The sequence below is a fragment of the Petaurus breviceps genome, unplaced genomic scaffold, assembly GCF_028583685.1.
Source record: "Petaurus breviceps papuanus isolate PSGF00001 unplaced genomic scaffold, PetGlider_PUasm1.0 38, whole genome shotgun sequence".
NCBI classification, from domain to species: Eukaryota; Metazoa; Chordata; class Mammalia; order Diprotodontia; family Petauridae; genus Petaurus; species Petaurus breviceps.
This window is the reverse complement of record NW_027186304.1, coordinates 29,504,588-29,524,720: the sequence shown is the minus strand read 5'-3', so window position 1 is coordinate 29,524,720 and position 20,133 is coordinate 29,504,588. Positions and strand designations below refer to the sequence as shown.

At 36.4% G+C, this 20,133-nt stretch overlaps 1 protein-coding gene across 2 annotated transcripts in view; it reads right to left on the bottom strand.

The window, feature by feature from the left end:
- Positions 1-20,133, bottom strand: part of DLGAP1 (DLG associated protein 1) — a 1,177,715-nt gene that overhangs the window by 1,058,464 nt on the left and 99,118 nt on the right. The window lies entirely within an intron of this gene.

The window sequence follows — 20,133 nt, the reverse complement described above, 5'->3', positions numbered from 1 at the left end:
ATTGATCTTGCTCTAACATGCTTGGATCTGGATTGCTGTAAAGAGTGGAAGTCCTAGGGTGTGTGACCAGTTTGCCAGTGTGTTGAGGCTTCAGAGAGGGCAGCCAAATAACAACTCCAGAAGCTGTGAAAACCCCAGTGATTGGGATAAAGCTCTGCAGAGTTCTACTGTGGCAAAAAGTTCAAAAGTCAAGTAATTGAATGGCAACATGAGCAAGGAAAGGAAGCAAAGTAAACAGAGCAATCCAACTTTACACTCCTATTTCAGAGACAAAAAGGATGAAAGCATGGTACAGAAGGAAGACAGTGAAGTCAGAATGCCTGCAATAAAAACTTCAAAGAAAATATGAGCTGGTTACAGGACATAGAGGAGCTTAAAAAGGATTTTGCAAACCAAATAAGAGAAGTAGAAGAAAAAATTGGGAAGACAAATGAGAATGCTGCAAGAAAATTATGAAATGAGAGTCAACAACCTGACTGAAGAAAATAACACCTTAAAAAATAGACTAACTCAGATGGCAAAAGAGGCTCAAAAAGCCAATGAGGAGAAGAATGCCTTAAAAAGCTGAATTTGCCAGATGGAAAAAGAATCTCAAAAGCTCACTGAGGAGAATCATACCTTCAGAACTAGATTAGAGCAAATGGAAGCTAATGAGATTATGAGAAATCAAGATACTATTAAACAGATCCAAACAAATGAAAAAATAGAAGGCAGTGTAAAATATCTCATTGGAAAAACCATTGACCTGGAAAATAGATCAAGGAGAGATCATTTAAAAATTATTGAACTACCTGAAAGTCATGATCAAAAAAAGAACCTAGAAATCACCCTTCAAGAAATTTTCAAGGAAAATTGCCCTGATGTTTTAGAACCTGAGGGCAAAATAGAGGTTGAAAGAATCCACCAATTACCTCCTGAAAAAGATCCCCAAAAGAAAACTCCTAGGAATATTATAGCCAGGTTCTGGAATTGCCAGATAAAGGAGAAAATATTACAAGTAGCCAGGAAACAATTTGGATATTGTGGAGACACAATCAGGATAACACAGGATATGGCAGCTTCTACACTGAGGGATCAAAGGCTTAGAATATGATATTCCAGGGTCAAAGGAGCTGGGATTAAAACCAAGAATCACCTACCCAGCAAAACTCAGTATCATTTTTCAGGGGAAAATATGGTCATTCAGTGGAATAGAGGACTTTCAAGCATTCTTGATGAAAAAAAAAACCAGAGTTGAATGAAAACTTTGACATTCAGATATGAGAAGCAAGAGAAGAATGAGAAGGTAAGCAGGGAAAGTAAATCATAAGGAACTTATCAAAGTTGAACTATTAACATTCCTACATGGGAAAACGATAATTGTAACTGATGAAACTTTTCTCAGTATGAAAATCGTTGAAGGGTGTGTACATATATACATATATACACATATATACACACACACACATACATACACACACATATGTCTATATAGGAGGGTATATGGGCATATGAATACATATATGAGTATGTGTATATATGTGTACAGGTATACATAGATAGAGGGCACAGAACCAATTTAATAGGAAGGGATGTTACTTAAAAGGTGAAATCAAGAGGTGAGAGAGGAATATAATGAGAGGAGATGGGGAGAGACAGAATGGGGTAAATTATCTCATATAGAAGACGCAAGGGAAAACTGTTACAATGGAGGGGAAGAACAGGAAGGTAAAAGGGAATGAGTCAACATTATTCTCATTGAATTTGGCTTAGGGAGGGAATGACATACACACTAAATAGGATATCTCACCTTACAGTAGGGGGGGAGCAGATGAGAGGGGGGATAATGGAAGGGAGGGCAGGCTTGGGGGGAGGGAAGTTAGAAGCACTCAATTTTGAAAAGGGACAGAATCAAAGTAGAGAATAGAACAAGTGGGGGGTGGGATGGGATGGAGGGAAATATAGTCAGTCTTTCATGATATATCCACTATGGAAATGTTTTGCTTAGTTACATATGTACAACCTATATTGAATTGCTTATCTTCCCAGTAAGGGTGGTTTACAAGGGAGGAAAGAAACTGGAACAGACATCCACTGTGCCATACTGGAAAGTCGGAGGGGATATGGGGGAAGACATGGGAGAGAGCAGATTGGTGGAGGGGATATTCAGTGTGATCACTATTTTGGGGTGGTAGGTAGGGGAAAAATGGAGAGAAAATTTGTAACTCAAAATCTTGTGGAAGTGAATGATGTAATTTAAAAAGTAAAAAAGAGAGAAAAAAAAATGTTGGACATCTAGTTAGGAAGAACTGAGTTCAAATCAGGCCTCAGACATTTACTGGCTATGTCATTCGGTGCAACTCACTTACCTTTTGTCTGCCTCAGTTTCCTCCTCTGTAAAATGGGGGAATAATAGCCCCTAGCTCATAGGGTTGTGAAGATTTTAACCATTAATTGGTAAACATTGTGAAGTTAAGAAAAGAATATTTGAGTAAAAATTTTGAGGAACCAATAAGATCACAGTACATGTGTGTGTGCATGTGTATGTGTGTGTGTGTGTGTGTATAACCTGGAATACTTTGAGAGTTCTCCCTTCTGAGGTATTTGAGTTGTCTAGTTTGTATCTGGATGTCTTATGTATACCACTATATCAGTAACCTTTTAGTTTTGTTGTGAGTAGTGCTTTTTTCAAGTAAGATAAAACTGGCATGGAGTATTTGCAACCTAAATTCCCTAAAGTTTTTGGTAAACTCTGGGTTCCTATTTTGCTGATCACCCTTTTAGCTCTAGTACTGACTTTAAAAGGTTTGACCTGGATTCTACAACATGAACTAGTTATTGATGGAGTAATGAGTCTTTGTCACCTTCTGTTGAGATACATTTTTAAGGGTTTCTAGCATTAACATCTGAAGAGTCTCTCCAAGTACTTTGGAACTGGAATGGAGAACCCAATGGGGGGATGCCCTTGAGGACATGGTATTTTTCCAACAGAACCCAGGAAAATGTGCCAGGGACCTGACATGGGACACCTGAGATGCAGAAGGGATTGTGTTGATTGAATGGATATTGGACAGGAGTATTAAGTTGCAGTTAGAATTAATGTCTGTTGTTTTTGATTTCTGTTACTGTACCCCTTTGGCTTTTATTTTCTGTATCTGTATACTTAGTTCTCTTGATTGTCTTGATGCTGCTTAATTTTCCCCCTTCAAATTATTTCCTAATTTTGGTCATTCTTGCTATGGCTTGTGTTATGCTTGATTAATGGTTCTGGTTCCCCTTTATAATTGAGGCTGTTACAGGTTGTATCCACAGTACTGTTTTATACAGTGTGCTCTCTGTGATCATAGGCATACCCAGGGGTTACCTTTGACCAGTGGCAGGGATGTAAATGGTTGTTAAGGGGTCCCCTGACTTTGTATTTTTAGTTGTCATATTTTCCAGAACACTGGACTCAGAGCATTTAGGAGCCCCTGAATGTGTCAAAGATGAAGCTCCACCCCCCAGCTGACATAACTTGTTATTTGCACCCCAAGATGAATTCTCTGTGTGTCCTTGGGAGGCAACAGAGGCACCAGTCAGTCTGTGTCAGGCTGGGGAAAATGTTAGTGCAGCTGGGGTCCTTTGCAGATACATGGACCCTCCTCTCTTCAGTCTAGCCATTCCCAAGGGAGAAGAATGTGGCTTTTGCCATTACCTTCTCCTCTTTGGGAAAAGTTACTGCATTTTCCCACTCCAGTGCCATGCTCCTTCCTGTTTTCTCCCCCTTCTTTTGTTGTACCATCATAAATATGCAAACTTCTGTATGGACTGTGAACTCTTTGGTTTCTACATGCGTATTCTTGTAATAAACCTGATTTTCACATAAGTCTCATGATGCCTGCTGACAGATCAGACAAGATTTTATATATATATATGTGTGTGTGTGTGTGTGTGTGTGTGTGTGTGTATGTATATATAAGCCTCTGGGAAACCTTAAAGTACTATATAAATGCTAGATATCATTATTTTTATTATTGTTTCCTCATTTTAAAATTAGCCATCTCCTGCCATCAGTTGTCTATGATGGGCATTGTGCTAATCTAAGAAAAGCCTTCATTTAATAGAAGCATTAGAACAAAAATCTTTAGATCAAAGAAAGATTAGAGTTGAGATTGATAGAAAACTAACATGACAGTTTTTTTTTTCAAGTTTTCAGTTGGCAGTTAAGATTTTTCACATTTTAAGCCTTCTGCCTACATCCCTGAAGTCAACATATTTTTTTCCTTAATCTTTAGAAATCACACTTGAAGAGTGTTGATGAGATAGAAATTAGCTAACAAGAGTGTTGCTAACATATAGAGCTATTCTGTTTTATATTTCAATAAAAAGATAAATTCATAAATGCTAAAACTAAGATAGACCTTTCAGGACTTAGCTAAGTATGACTAAGTAGCATTAAAAGTCATTTGATCATAGGAGGATATGAAAGAACCACCTAAATCAATAAAAAGTATCAGCACAGCTTGCCATATATAATTAAATTATTTTAAATACTATATGTGGGCAAAGGCAATAGCCAACTGTTAATGTCTTTGTGCTCTCCTACATAACTTGCTAAAATTATTTTCTAGCACATTCAAGTAATTACTTTTGGCACATTTTCCAATTCTATAACCTGTTCTTTCCTATCTCCAGAGCTTTCAATTTGATTACTTTCTCCACAGTGTTAAAGCACCCTTCATTTGGAGGACAAACAAATATAGCTGCATTCTATGCTTTCCTGTCTGAACTCTTTCTCATATTCCTTGATAGGATTATGGATAATGATTTAGATTTCAGTGGAAATCAAAGTGATGTATCATCTCTACCATCTCAGTGCATACGAACTCTGGAGTCCTAATATTATTTTATCATTTCTCAAAAAAGAAACTGTCACAAGTTAAAGAAATAGTGTTTTTAGTCAACTCTAGGCATTCAGCTCCAAAGAATTTCCATTTTGATTGGTGGAATGATGGAAAGAGACGTCAAGATTTTGCAAGTCATCAGAATGAATGTTCTTGTATCTTTAAAATAAAATCTGCCAAGAGGAAGGTTGGGATGTATTTGCAGGCAGAATCGGGAGCCTTGTGCATCGATTCTGGATTGATTCTGCCTCTTATAGGATTCCTGGCTGTGGGTTTTTGGAAGTCTTGTACATTGATTCTGGATTGATTCTGTCTCTCATAGTATTCCTAGCTCTGGGTCTTTGGGCAAATACGATATCCAAAGCAGGATACCAGTGTACTAGGTGCCATTCGTCTTTGAAGTAGGCTGCTACATAGCATCACTTTAAATCAACTGCTCCCAGCTTTTTACTGCAACTAGGAATAGTCAACTTAAAACATCACTTTCTTTAATAGTTTATATTTCTATGGTACTTTAGTTACAAAGAACTTCATGTATATTACCTCATTATGGTAAAACAAATGATGGCGTCAGAGACATTGAGGTTGGAGTACAAATCCTTGCTTTGCCACTTATGACTGTAGCTGTGGGGCCTTGGGTAAGTCACTTAAACCCTTTGAGGTTCAGTTTGCTCTTACATAAAACTATTGACTAGATGACTTCTAAGGTCCTTTCCAGCTCTAACTCTATGATGTCTTATTTGATCCTCACATCAACCACATAATATTCTCAATATCAAATCAAAATTTGATTTAATTAAACTCAGCTGTACAAATATTTATTAAATGTGCAGAACTCACATTGTTCAACTCTCATTTTGCAGATTAAAAAATAGAGGCTACACACAAGTATATGACAAAGTCAGAACTAGAATTCAGATCTTTTGATTCCCAAACCTGGGCTCCTTCCATCACAATGGGTTTGCAAAATAGGTTTTTGTATGGATTAGGGTATTTGCTATTATATACACACTCTATATAGAGAGAAGCTGATGATTTCAATTTTCTCATGACTATCTCTGTGAAGTTGTCTGGTTTAATGGTATATAATTATTCATCCCAAACTGAAAGGAACTGTAGTAAAATATGACATTATAAGGTCTGTGTGATACACAGAAAACATATTTTCTTTTTTTTTCCTTTTTGAAAGGCAGTTGGGGTTAAGTGACTTGCCCAAGGTCACACAGCTAGTAAGTGTGTCAAATGTCTGAGGCTGAATTTGAATTCAGGTCCTCCTGACTCCAGGGTTGGTGCTCTATTCATGGCGCCACCTAGCCACCCTGAAAATATACTTTCAATGAGGACAAGGGCATATACAAGCAGATTGAATTTGTAGGTGACCTTCCTTACCCCCTCTTTCCTAAAGTGGCTTGAAGGAAAACAAGATTACAAGGTTATTCTTCCAAAAATCATGCAATGTGAGCACACAACAAATATATATATATATATGCATATATTTAAGCACACACACACATATATACATACACATACATGTGTATATATGTATATACACACATATATATATGACGATCAAGATATATCCCAAACTTCTTAATCAAGAAAATTATGACCAATATTTTAAAAGATTTTATTTATTAATGTGTATATATATATATGTGTGTGTGTGTATGTACACATTTTTTTCTCACAAACACACATAGTCTGGACCTAAAATTCCAAATCTATAAAATGAAAATCTTGGATGATATTACTAAAAGGACCAAGCACAGTGATTGCTTGACTCTACTTGTTATCTACTGTGGAATCTAGTGGAATGGAAGTTCCTTGGGTACTGATACTATCCAGTTTTAGGCTTGGTTCCCCTAGCACCAAATAGAATGCTTTGTAAGTAGTAAATGCTTAATAAATGATGATTTCAAACAACAGAGATTAGGAAGGGACTTTGATGAAGAAGACTCTTTTGCTGCATGCATTCCTAGGACTCTCAAGAGCTCAAGGAAGAACCCTAATTCCTATCTGAAAATGAAATGATGTTAAAAAAAAATCCTTTTACTTGAAACTCAGTTGATTTCCTTATGCAAATAAACTGTTTTAAAAATCAAGTACTTTTGAAAGGTTTAAAATATTTTTAAAATATTGGTAATAATTTCTTTGATTAAGAAAGTTTAGGATATATTTTGATCATCATACTATAGAAAGCATTATGCACATAGCAGCATTTAAAGAAAGCTGGTCTCAGTGAAATGAAATTATATTTGTAAAGAATTTAGAACTATCTGCATTTACTCATTCAAATTACTTTACACATTATTTATGATACAATGACTATTTAACCTCATTATAAAATCCAATGCAATGGCACTGGGAAAAATAGTTTCTCCCAGCAAAAGATAACAACATAATACTGGAGAAAGACAACCAGGATTAAAATAGATCTCAGGGTCACACATTTAAAGAAGGAAGGGATTTTCTAGTTTCCCAAGTCCAATCTGTTCATTTGAATTTCAGACTGACTTGCTCAGGGTCACACAGCTATGAAGTAACTTAGGTAGAATTCGAACCCAGGTTTTCCTGACTCCAAGTTCATCACGTTATCTACTACTGTGTCATTTATTTGTCTGAAACTTGAACAAGTTGCTCTTCCTCCCTAGGACTCAGTTTCTTCACTTGTAAAATGAAGTTTTGAAATAAGTTTGAAGGTTTGAAATAAGTGTTCCCTCTCATTCTAAATCTCATGAAATCTAAAAAAAGCAGTCATATAATATACAGTTATCCCTTCAGCACTGTAGGGGTAAGAAATGTGGTGCCCCCCAAAATTTGGAAAAGCTGAATAAAATTTTTTGGTCCTGAATTTGTACCAGAAAAAGAATTCTGAATTTTTTTCTTTTTTCTTTTGTGGGGTATTTACAGTATTGTAAATACTTATTATACTTATATTGTAAATACCTTATTGTAAAATCTGGGTTAAATATTTGGTCATAGGATATATGTAAGTCAACATAAAGTAAAAATATTGTATACCAAAGAACTTTTTCTGTGGTATCTGCTGTCTTTCGCATGTCATTTGTTGCTTCTGCAAATCATGCCTCCCCCCCATTCTCATTGGATTTTGGACCTGAGAAATATTGAAACTCTGATAAGGAAAGTCATAGTGTGAAAGGGATAACTATAAAAGTAATTCCAACAATTACATAGCATCGTACAGATTTTTTTTTCTTCAATATGACTGGATCTTGCCCACGCTGGAAGTTAAGGAGCCATTCATGAACCCGACATCCCTACTTCCCTTCACTCCCCTCCAAAGTGCTCTCATCATATCTATCAAGGACTTGGTATAGACATCCAATCAACTGCAGCTCAGGACTCCAAAACTCAAGAGTTCCACCAGCTGTACCCTTCCCAGTAGCATGGATTATATGCATGTAATTATGACATATAATTACCATTGAAACAAATGCATCATATACATTTTAAGATGGTTTTCCAGTAGCCACAATCACATGAAATAGTAGCAAGTTGTCTGCATTTAGCCAAAATATCTGCATTGGTTTGTTGGGAGATATACTGATTTTGACTATACTGATCTTTCAGGTCAAAAAAGTTAAGTACTGCTTCCTATGGCTTTGAAAAATGGAATTTTTTAAACTACTTGAAGACCATAGATCAATTACTATGCTGTTTACCAAAGAAAGCTTCCTTTAAAACTGATTTTGTCAGGTAAACTCTGAGATCAGATGTTTACCCAGGCTCCCCACTATCCATCTAGACTCATCTTGTCTTGAAATAGCCTTCATAATTCATCTTAGTTTGTTTCTCTAATCTTATTTCTCATGATCTCACTGAAACACATTATTCACCCCAGTCAGGCGAGTCTCTTTGCTATTCCACAAGAATATCATGCTTATTGTCGACTCACCCCTTTGGTTTTCCTCTCATCTTTCAAGTTCCAACACAAAATCCCACTTTTTCTACAAAACCTTATCTGACTCTTGTATTTTGTTTATCTTCCCACATCTCTGAATCCTTGTATTACTTCTTTCATACTTTAATGGATCTCCCACCATCAATACAGAACAAATCCCATTCATGTCATCTCATTCTTTGAGATGTATGTCTGTGTTCTCCCACAATACCCCCTATTGGTAATCTACCAGGAGTCCTTCTGCTGGGTCTTTTTTTTTTTTCAGCATTTTGTAGGTACTAGTGCAATAGTTGAACTGTCACAATACAAGGCTGCCAAACCCCTTCATGATCCATCCCTAAACTTGATACCTGACTTCCCTTCCCCAGTTTTCTTATCATACTTTTACTTGATAATATCTTGTACACTTCTTGTTCAAAGATTATTCATTGCTCCAGTCCAAAAAAAAAATAAATTGTCTGAAACAGGGTATTTTGATTATTTGGCAACCACTGCATTGCATGATTCAAAGTCATATAGAAATGCTGGGATGATATTAGTTTTTGAAAGTTTAGCCTTTGGCAATAAGAAGCCCCTTTGAATCACTGAATGAACTTTGCATTTTCCCAAATGCAGTCAAACCTGATCTCATTTCCTAGTCAATTCTGGGCATTGATCATCTTCAGTCTGTAGTTCTGGTTCAAGACATATTTACTAATAGACTAACAGTAAATTGTTAGTCTAAAGCAAAATTCATTTTTCATTCACTTTATTGTTCTTATGTACTTTTTGAGTAATTGTGTATTTCATTGAGAAGGTCCTATGGCATTTTAGGGCTTGATCCTATCAGTACTAAGTATTTTTTTTATTTTTATTTTTTAAAGCAATTGGGGTTAAGTAACTTGTTCCAGCTTACACAGCAAGTTATTTTGTGTGGGTGCCAAGTATCTGAGGCCGGAACCAATCCCAGGTCTCCTGACGCTGGGGCCGGCGCTCTTACTCACTGTGCCACCTGGCCACCCCTAAGTATTTTTTAAAATAGAATATGCTGTGGTCTCCACCTTCTGTACTGAACCCTTATTTGATTTGAATTCTTGGCAGGACATCCTCCATGACATTGGACAACATTTGCTGGACATGTCTCCTTGTTTTATGATATTATTATTATTATTTTATACTTTTTAACACCTTAAGGTTTACAAAGCTTGGTACATATACTATCTTTTTTGATTATTTTTTTTCTTTTTCATTTTTGCTTTTTGGAGGGGGAAATGCAGGGCAATTGGGGTTAAGCAACTTGCCCAAGATCACATGGCTAGTAAGTATTAAGTGTTTGAGGCCGCATTTGAACTCAGGTCCTCCTGACTCTAGGGCTTTATTCACTGTGCTGCCTTGCCGCCCCTCTTATTTGATTCTTATAACAACTTTGATGTGGGTGCAGTGATTGTTCCCATTTTATAGATAGGAATACTGAGACTTAGAGAATCAGCTGATTTGTATCACATCTGATATATTTGCAACTATTTCTTATTGACTCGAAGTCCAAAATTCTATTGATCCTAGCACACTGATAATAACACCATCATTAAACAAAGTCTTCCCCCTCCCCATTTCTGCATCTGTTAATGAAACTTACATAATCTTAACATTTGCATCTTCTCCAACACATTATAGAAAAATCTTTTAAATTAGCCATTTTAAGGTGAAGAAATTTGGGGGCACATCTTGTTATCAACTCACATAATATTATACATATGCACTCATTTAAGGATAACCATTTTCAGTGAAGTGGGAATTAGATCTATAGAATCAAATGCTTTTTTTGTAATAAGAAATAATAAAAACACCATGATCTTGTAGTATCTGTATTTTTTGTTCAATTGTGTGACTATAAATATTATGTAGCACCACTTCTGGACAGATTCCTAACTCGTATTTGCATTTGTGGGTTTAGTCCCTAGAGGGGAGATGCTGTCTCTTGTTCCAGGTATAACCCTATGGAAGGTTTCTCCTACTATTGTGGCTCACAAGCTCCAACCAGTGTGCTTTCCATTAACAACCATTGATAAATTTAATTAGCTTTTAGCAAAGGTATTTCCTAAGCTACTATATATAACAATAGTTGTTATAAACATGCCACACAAAACCAAAATCTAACTCTCACTCTACTACCAATATGCAGAGCAACCGTGGGGATGGTATACCCAAATTTAGAATTCGATGGCATTGACCTATATGTGTAGACTACCTATGGTATGTGGCTATGAGAAAGTCACAATTATTATTACTTGATGACCTGGAAGTTCTTGTTCTATTTGCAGAGTTACAGCACAATTCCTTTTAGGCTTGACTAATATATAATTAACTAATATGATAGAGTTAGCTACTCATTTAGGCTCCCAAAGATTGCTCCTTTCTTGAGTTTAAAGCCTGTACTCTACTTTCTCTTATGCAAGGGGAAGGGTTGACACTCCTTCAAGATACGTCTTCCCTCAAATGACTTATCTCTCTGTTTCTGTGTATATCCTCAGATATGTGTTTACTTCCTCATTGGATACCTTGTCTTCAACTGGTATAGCAGCCTGTACTGAAACAGTCAATGTGAGGTGACTCGGAAGAGAAAAAGTTCCCTCCTCCTCCCCAGTGATGACTCTCCCCTTCCTGCCCATCCCCAAGTACTCCTGAACCTGTACACCTCAAATTACTCCAACTCTTGAACTCGTGCTCCAGAAATTTACACCATTATGTGAAGCCCCACCCAAGAATGAGTTTGTTTTTTCTGCTAAGCCAATCATATTATTCCCCTCATGGCCTAAAAGATTACACCTCATAAAGAGATTATATAGGTCACAAGTACATCTTGTTTATACAGAAAAACCCATTGTGTTTACATGTAAGTTGTAGGATGATTAGTGACCAAAATCCATCCCTCTATTACATGTTGACTGCAATGGAGAAATCTATTTGGAAACCTGCTTATTCATTTTGATATTTTCATCAAGGATACCATCAATGCAAGTACAGACAAATCATTTTAATAAAGATTTTACAGAGGTTAGTAAAAGGCACATGTTTTTAGTTACTACTGCCTTCACTCTTGCTTTTTTTCCCCTAACATTAAGGCCTTCTATGGGTTTTTCCCAGTTTTTCATATTCTTCTTCTTTGGAATATATTAAAAATTGATCATCAAATGCCTTCAAAATTCTGTTGCCTCCAGCATGAATTTCTTCTGCATAATTTGCACAAGTCAATGTTTTTTTTTTCTGAATTCATTTTCTTGGGTGCCATTTTCACTTCCTTATACAGTACATCTTGTACTTAGATTATAGATGCGTAATGTTAAAAGTTCCACTGCTGACAATGTTGAGAATAGTTTGTTGCAACAGAAAGTCGTGTCTATTTAAATTTATTTCTCTTCATTGTTTTCCTCCTCCTATGTGAACACTGCTGGTGTACTCTTGCCCAGTTGGGTCAACTAAACTTTTTACAGGTCTGTTTTCCCTTCCACTGAATTTCCCTGTTTTTCAAGGTGATAATACTAATCATCTGCTACCTTCATTGATAACATTTATTGAATAAGCTCAATATTATAAATCAACTTTCCCTTAGCATCAATGTTTCTGAATTTGAGGAGATGAAAATTTTGCTGGAAATTTCTAAATATAAACATAGCTAAACTTTGTTTTAGAAATTTACCTAGTCATTCCAAGATATGGGCAGAGACAGAAAGATAACTTTGCCATCTTTGGTTCCAGGCCCTCCAGATGGATCAAGGTTCATGGGATCCCAGAGCCTACTTACTGGACTATGGTCTTCCCTCACATGAATTATCTTTCTGATTTTGTGTCTGTCCTCAGTTATGTGTTTCAGTTCCTGGTTGAATAGTTTTTCTTCTATTGGTATAGCAACCTCTATTGAAAGGGCCAATGTGGGGTAGAGGGGAAGAGAGAAATTTCCCTCCTCTTCCTCCCCAGTGGGGACTCCCCCAAAGTGATCCTGAGCTGATAGACCTCAAATTCCTCCAATTCTTGAACTTCATAGTCCAGAAATCCAATCCATTACACAAATTCTCCAGAGAATGGGATTCCTTGTCTGTTTAACCAATTATATCATTCCCCTCATGGCCTAAAGAGGTTGCACCTCATGTGGAGATGACCTAGGCCACGAGCACATCTTATTTATACACACGGCAATACATCAGAATGTTACGTGTGAGCAGGAGGGCTGTTAATGACCACGTCACTCCCTTAATTAATTGTTGGCTGAGATGGATAAATTTTCATTATAAACAGGCTGTTAGAACTACTCTAATTGCATGTATTATCTCCTCATCTTTATACATCAAATCTCATGTTAATTTTGACCTGTGCTCTAACTAGTTGCTAATCAGGTAGCACACAGATGGCTGATTTGAAAATGACTCATATCAATAACTACTCATTCCTGTCTGTCAAGACATCAGTCAATTTCATTTGGGGAGTGGGGAATGTTATTTGCCACTTAACCTGTCCAGTGCCTTCCATCTCTCTTCTTGAAAAAAAGCATTCATGACATAGCTGTGAAACAACTAAGCAAGCCATACTATTTTAGATTCTTTCACTTTCTAATTCTGAATGACATTTTATAAAATATTTTCCACCTTCCTCTGTACCCAGATTTGCATTGAAGGCACTGAATATGAAGGCATATGTTAATTTAGGTTAGAAGGCCTTATCAGGTTCTTAATAGAATGTCTTTACTTTGTAGATATTTGTGCATGAACTGTAATTTATATAGACAATTTAGCACTCAGTCGTATGCTACTATGTTCACTGATTCAAGAATTTCTCCAGTTAGATCCTATGCTTATTGTGAGCATGGGTCCTGTTATACAGGGCTTTAGGATTGGAGATCTGGAATTGGAAGGGTCCTTGAATATCATCTAGTTCAACAATCTCTTTTGATCCATCAGAAAACTGCTACACAGAGGGGCTAAACAAGGATATAATTTCAGGGGTTCTGACTATAATTTCCAATACTCTGCCTTTTTCTGTAGCTCCCCCCTCCCCACCTCTGTTCTTCACATTGTGTTTAAAACATAGTAGATATCCAATAAGATTAATTTTTATTAAAATTGATCTCCTATAAAATACCTGTAGCCCACACTGTAGCACATTGTTAACATATCTATTTTATATATTTTAAAGGTACCATAAAAATTTCCTCCTATTTTCTCTTCTATTCCTAATATTTCATTTTTTTCCAATTACATGGAAAAAAAATTTTGCCATTCACTTTTTAAAATTTTGAGTTCCAAATTCTCTCCATTCTTCCCTCCCCTCCCCTCCTCACTGAGAAGGCAAGCAATTTGCTATAGGTTATATATGTGCAGTCATGAAAAACATATTTCCATATTAGTCATGTTGTAAAAGAAAAATCATCAACCAAAAAATCATCAACAAAAGTAAAAAACACTATGCTGTGATATCTATTCAGACTCTATCAGTTCTTTTTCTGGAAATGGAAAGCATTTTTTTCGTCATAGATCCTTTGGAATTGTCTTAGATCACTGTATTGCTGAGAAGAGCTAAGTGATTCACAGTTGATCATTGTGCAACAATTAATTGAAACAACTGATGTTAAAATTTGAATGACCTTGGGGGGCTAGGTGGCACAGTGAACAGAGCACCGGCCCTGGAGTTAGGAAGACCCGAGTTCAAATCCGGTATCAGATATTTAACACTTATTAGCTGTGTGACCTTGGGCAAATCACTTAACCCCAATTGCCCTGCCGTCCCCCTTCTAAAAAAAAATTTTGAAAGAGCAAAAACATAACAGTTGCAGCTATTGTCTGAATAGTAAAGGATTGTTAGGCCAATCTAATCCACATATGTCAACTACTCAAAACTAATCCTTTTCTTTCCCAAACTTGTCTAGGAGTAAACCCAAGAAAACACCATTCTTTAGTAGTACAAATGAACATACCCTCCCCCATCCTTTTTTTTCATTTTTGGAAGTGACTTTGCACCCTGACTCTGATGAGGATTAGTAATGAAGGAGTCACTATGGGAGAGAATATAGATTAACTGCAATAGTCATTATTTCAATACTTAGGATGTTACCCTTCTTTACAGACTGTTACTGCCTCTTTGCCTATATTAATAGATAACTACTGGGGATATCTGAGGCCTTTTTCCTACCTTTTCAACTTTATCTCCTACTAACTCCCTTCAAAATCCTGGCCAGAGTGAAGCATACCCTCTAGATTTTGCTTACATAACTTCCTGAAACTGAAAAATCCTTCCCTCCTGCTTCTTCACATTCACATAGAATATCTTTAGCCATTCTCTAATTGATGGGCATCTATTTTATTTTCAGTTTTTTTGCCCTAGTAAAAGCTCTCTTCCTGGTTAAAAAGGAATTAGTAATAACAACTAGCTTCTCAAAGAACATGACCTATGTTTTCAAATGTGATTCTTACACTATCCCTGATGTAGGTATTGTTTTTTTTTTGTGATCTTCACTTTGCTGATGAGGAAAAACTGAGGCCGAAAGGGGTTGAATGACTTGCCCAGGGTCACACAGTTAATAAAATAAGATGTGTCTGAACTAGGATATGAACTCAGATTTTCCTAATCTTAAATAAAAAACTCTTTCCATTATGGCAACTATTGGCCTATATTAAACATAAGAATTATTTATTTTTGGAAAAGAGTGCAAGAGGAGGAAACAGTTTCTGACCATTTGTTTCATCCTTTATTTTATGTCATCACCTTCGATACTTCAAACCATCTGGCACTGGTCACAACCATGACACATCTCATTCTGTGCAAGTCTTTTCTATGTGATTATAAAAATCCCCACAGAGTATTTAATTAACTTTTAGGAGAATTTTCTCTGGTTCTTTTAGGATTTCATAGATGGCAGGGCACTACTTGGGCTGTCCATCTGTTATCCATTAATCTAATTATATGACCACCTCATCTCCATTTCTGGTCATATGCTTCCTTAATGACATCACTTATATCACTTCTTGGTCCCGAGTAATTGTTAGTAAGATGGTACACCCTCTTCACACTCATTTGATTAGCCTTTGTGTCACCTATAATTTTGAGTCTTCTAAGATACAACTTGTGTTTGTAAATACTAAAGTTCTTAAAACATAACATAACGAGATTAAAAAAAAATCTTCTATAAGATAAACAATGCTGAGACAAGATCTATTGCTTCTCTATAAACATACTCTTTCTATACCAGAAAGCTCTGGAACTTGTCAGATCACTGGCATGTCCTAATTATGTTAGCAGCTACTAATTCACCTCATTAAATGAGGTCCTCTCTATCCATCCCATCCCTGCCTTAGCTAGAGCAAAATTTCCTTTCCATTGCTCCAAGTACATATTTTTAAAAGAAAAAAAATGGTATTTGAAGTTTGTTTTTACTACTAATTACTATAGGAAAACACTTACCCTTCTGCTATGGGAACAGAGTCATTGTACCACAGATAGATTAGGCAAATCATGAAATATTTCTGCCATTTCAGTCAGAGAAATTAAGTTCAAGAAAGGCCAAATAATGTTCAGGGAAAACCAAGAGGTGAATCAGAGTACAGGGAATAAGCAAAGGGATGACTGGCCTTTTTTCCCCACCACACTATTCTGGCAAATAGGGGGATAGATTCCTGATCTGCATATTAACTATGTTTATCAAATAAACCTAGAACTAATTAGCCTCACAGTATTTTTTAAGCCAAATGCTTTCAGAAATACTGCATTATAATTCACATAGACCAAAAAGCATAAACAAAACATTAGAAAGTCACCTAAGGAATAATGTCTAATAGTCATCTAATTAAGAAGTTATTATCTCTGATGTTTAAGCTTTTTATTCAACCATGGTACAAACATTTTTACTAACCAGTAAAATAATCTGAACATGTACATTAAAATATTCAGTATATTAGTGTATATCATTGTTTCTGTTAATATTATTCTGGATTTTAAGTTGAAGTTAAATTAGAAATATAGTCTTTAGAAATCCTAGATATAAAATTTCTCTTATCTGTAGTTGTATTTTGGACCATGATATATTGGAAAGGGTACCAAACTAGGCTTGAAGAGACCTGGGTTGTATTATCACATCCAACATTGACTCTTTTCATAACCTTGAACAAATCTTAGCATTTCCAACAATAAAAAAGGGATAACAAGAACTTCCCATACGTACCTCACAGCTAATATGTGAGGATCAAATGAAATGGCTTTGAAAAAAACTGTGAAAAGAATTATGTATAAAGTACTAACCAAATATAAGCTTCCATTCTCCTACATAGCATGTGAGGTGGATAGAGAGCTGGTCTTACAAGCCAGAAAGACCTGGGTTCTAGTTCTCCCTCTGAGCAGTACTGGCTGTTTGATTCAAGTCCCTTAGCCTCTCAGTGCTACAAGCAATTTTCTAGGACTATAAGCTGCAGAAAGTCAATCATCATTTGGTAGAGGGAATTTCTTATATGGAAGTTTCCTATATCAATGAAATCACTGGCTCAGTTCCTGTCCTTTATCTTTCTCCGTATGATTTGCTGGCATTTCATTTCATCAGAAGAAACAAAGGGTAAATGACCTACTTTCTTGTACTGTGTAGAAGGAACTGAATTCACTCTGCATTAATCTATACTGTCTCAACATACAGGATTAAAAGGCTAATTTAGAAACGATATGCTCTTGTCCAGAAATGGAGTGCAGCTAACCATAGTTAAGAAATATGTATACTTGGAGGCATGCTGATCTGACAGAGAAGATTTTAAATGGTAATGGAGTAAGAAGAAAATTGTCTACATGGAATTGCTATGATATGTATCACAGAAAATAGTAGGGTTGGCACAGGAAGAAGCACTGTGGGGAAGTTCAGCAATTCATAAAAGAAACAAGATAGAGAAAGAGGGGGCAATAAAAATATCTCAGTCTTCAGGTGTCAATACAGAAATTCACCAAGAGTAATATACAAACTAGAGACTTAACATAGGGAGATCAAATATGAATTCAGACATATAACATACTGACATAAATAATTTGACTGGAATACAGAGATAAAAGTATAGAGTTTATTCAAAATAATAAGTTTAGATTAAATAGGGTATGGAACTGAACAGTATGCCAAAAAGAAATAATAGAATAAAGAAGTAACCCTCATCCCCCCCAAAACACCTCAAAATATATTAACAAAGTATGGAATATTTAGGTGACAAGCAATGAGGAGAGAGTCAGAAGAGAAACCATGGTGTGAATATATTATGGAAGACAGGTAGATGGAAAAATTAGATAGTGACTTCCAAAAGCAGGTTACAATGCTTGGAGTAGTCATGGGGCCTTCAAATATTTAGACATATGGTGAAGGTATCTCTCTGCTAAAAGTAGCAAAGCTAAGGAATTTCTGATTTGCTTTAATTATGATTTCATCCTTTGAAAAGTAGAGGAAGGCACAATGGAAACTACTGATTGTGACCACATGTATCAACAATGCAATATTCATATGCCTATGGCAACTATAAATATGCTGATATGGTTATTAATCACAAAATATACCAGACTCTCTACATGGTGGATAAAGCTAGAACATTTATTAAAATACCAGAAAACTGAGTCCCAAATGTGGAATGTGGTGCCTCCAGTATCCAAACAATCCTATGAACTTTTGGGCCTCCTTCATATTGGTAGGGGTAAGAAAATCCTCAATCTTTTGTCTGGCTTGTGGAAGAATCTCTTGTAGTCCCTTGTTCCATTGCATGCCTCCAAATTTTACATTTTGAGCTGGTCCTTGAACCTTTGCAGGGTTAATTTCCCACCCTTTACTTTTCATATGCTCAATTGCAAGGGTCAAACTCCTCTCCACTTCTTTTGCATCTTTTCCCTGTATCTTGATATAATCAATGTAGATATAATCAATAATAAACTGTACACCAGGTAGCTTTAATTTATCCAACTGTTCAGCCACAATCCTGTGACAACTAGTGGGGCTAAGCAGGTACCCTTGTGGCAAGTGGGTGAAAGTATATTGTCTACGCTGCCAAGTGAAAGCAAACTGGTCCCATTTGAGAGGTCAGTTCTTAATGATGCCAGGTCCAGGGGTGACACATCACAGTTGCAGACAGGAGGTGACATCCAGCTTAAGCTATCAGGCATCTACAGGTGTTGGGTACCAAGCCTTCAGAAACATATCTAGCAAACAAGGTGAACAGACAAAAAGCCAAGAAGAAGCAAAGAGACAATGATCAGACTATTGTAGCCTAACTCATGGTAGAATATATGAGTTAAGGGTACAATTTTGTAATCATCTTCTCCAGAATAAACAAGAGTTACAGTGTTATCCCTCCCATATGCTATAATCTCTGCAGCTTTTGGAATATCATATGGCTTCCATTTTACCCATACTTTAGCTCCTGATTTTATTTTATCAGTAGAACCAAATCCTTCAGTTCCTCTGACGGTAATTTTGGAAGGAGGGTCAGTTAATCATTACAAAGATCCATACCAAATCACAGTTACCAGAGAGGGAAGCATCAGTATCTGGGTTTTTCAAAGTTGGGGGTAGGGGGATTGGGGGTTCTCAACAGCTGCCCAGAGTCTCGTCTGGTCGAATCACATACTTCTCAAAGTGAGCCCTGAAACAAAGTCTCACATCAGCTATATATTTTATATAGCCTTCTCCTGGCTCAGAGAATGTAACAACCCTCTTGACCCACTGCCCAATCACAAAGTATCTCTTGAAAAACAAGGCTCCCACCACAGGCTCCAGGTGCGCTTAAGCCTAGGGGCAGGGAAGATCTTAACAATTTACATTCCTGTAACACCACAAGGAACTGATTGCCAAAGTAAAAATGACAGGATCTGTGAGAGGAAAGGAACATTCCATTCTAGAATGTAGGATGTATGGGGTGGGGGTGGGGGAATACTAATTCTAGTTTGATGGTCACTGAAGTTCAGAAGTTCAAATCTCAATGGCTTGAGCGAAAGGGTACTTAAAGTGCCATGGTCTAGGATTTTGTGGGGCATTTCAGCCCAAAATAGCTGGAATGTTCACAAAAATAAAATTCTAGGGGATAAGTAATTATTCCATTGAAGAAGAAAAGAGTGAAGTACCTTGGAAAACTTGATGTGGTTTCACAGGGACTTTATTGACCAACCCAGTTTTCTAAAAGCAAGGGTAGTTAACTGTGTATAAATGAAAAAGAATGTTCAGTCTTGGAAGAATAATGGCAAGCACAGCAAAGTCTAGAATGAATTATTGATACCTTTTTTAAGGAGAATAAACAAAGCTGTGTGAGGGGATTATCAAAATTGAAGTGGGCTACCATTTGGGATAGTGGAATAATGGACAAGAGGCAAAAGAAAAAT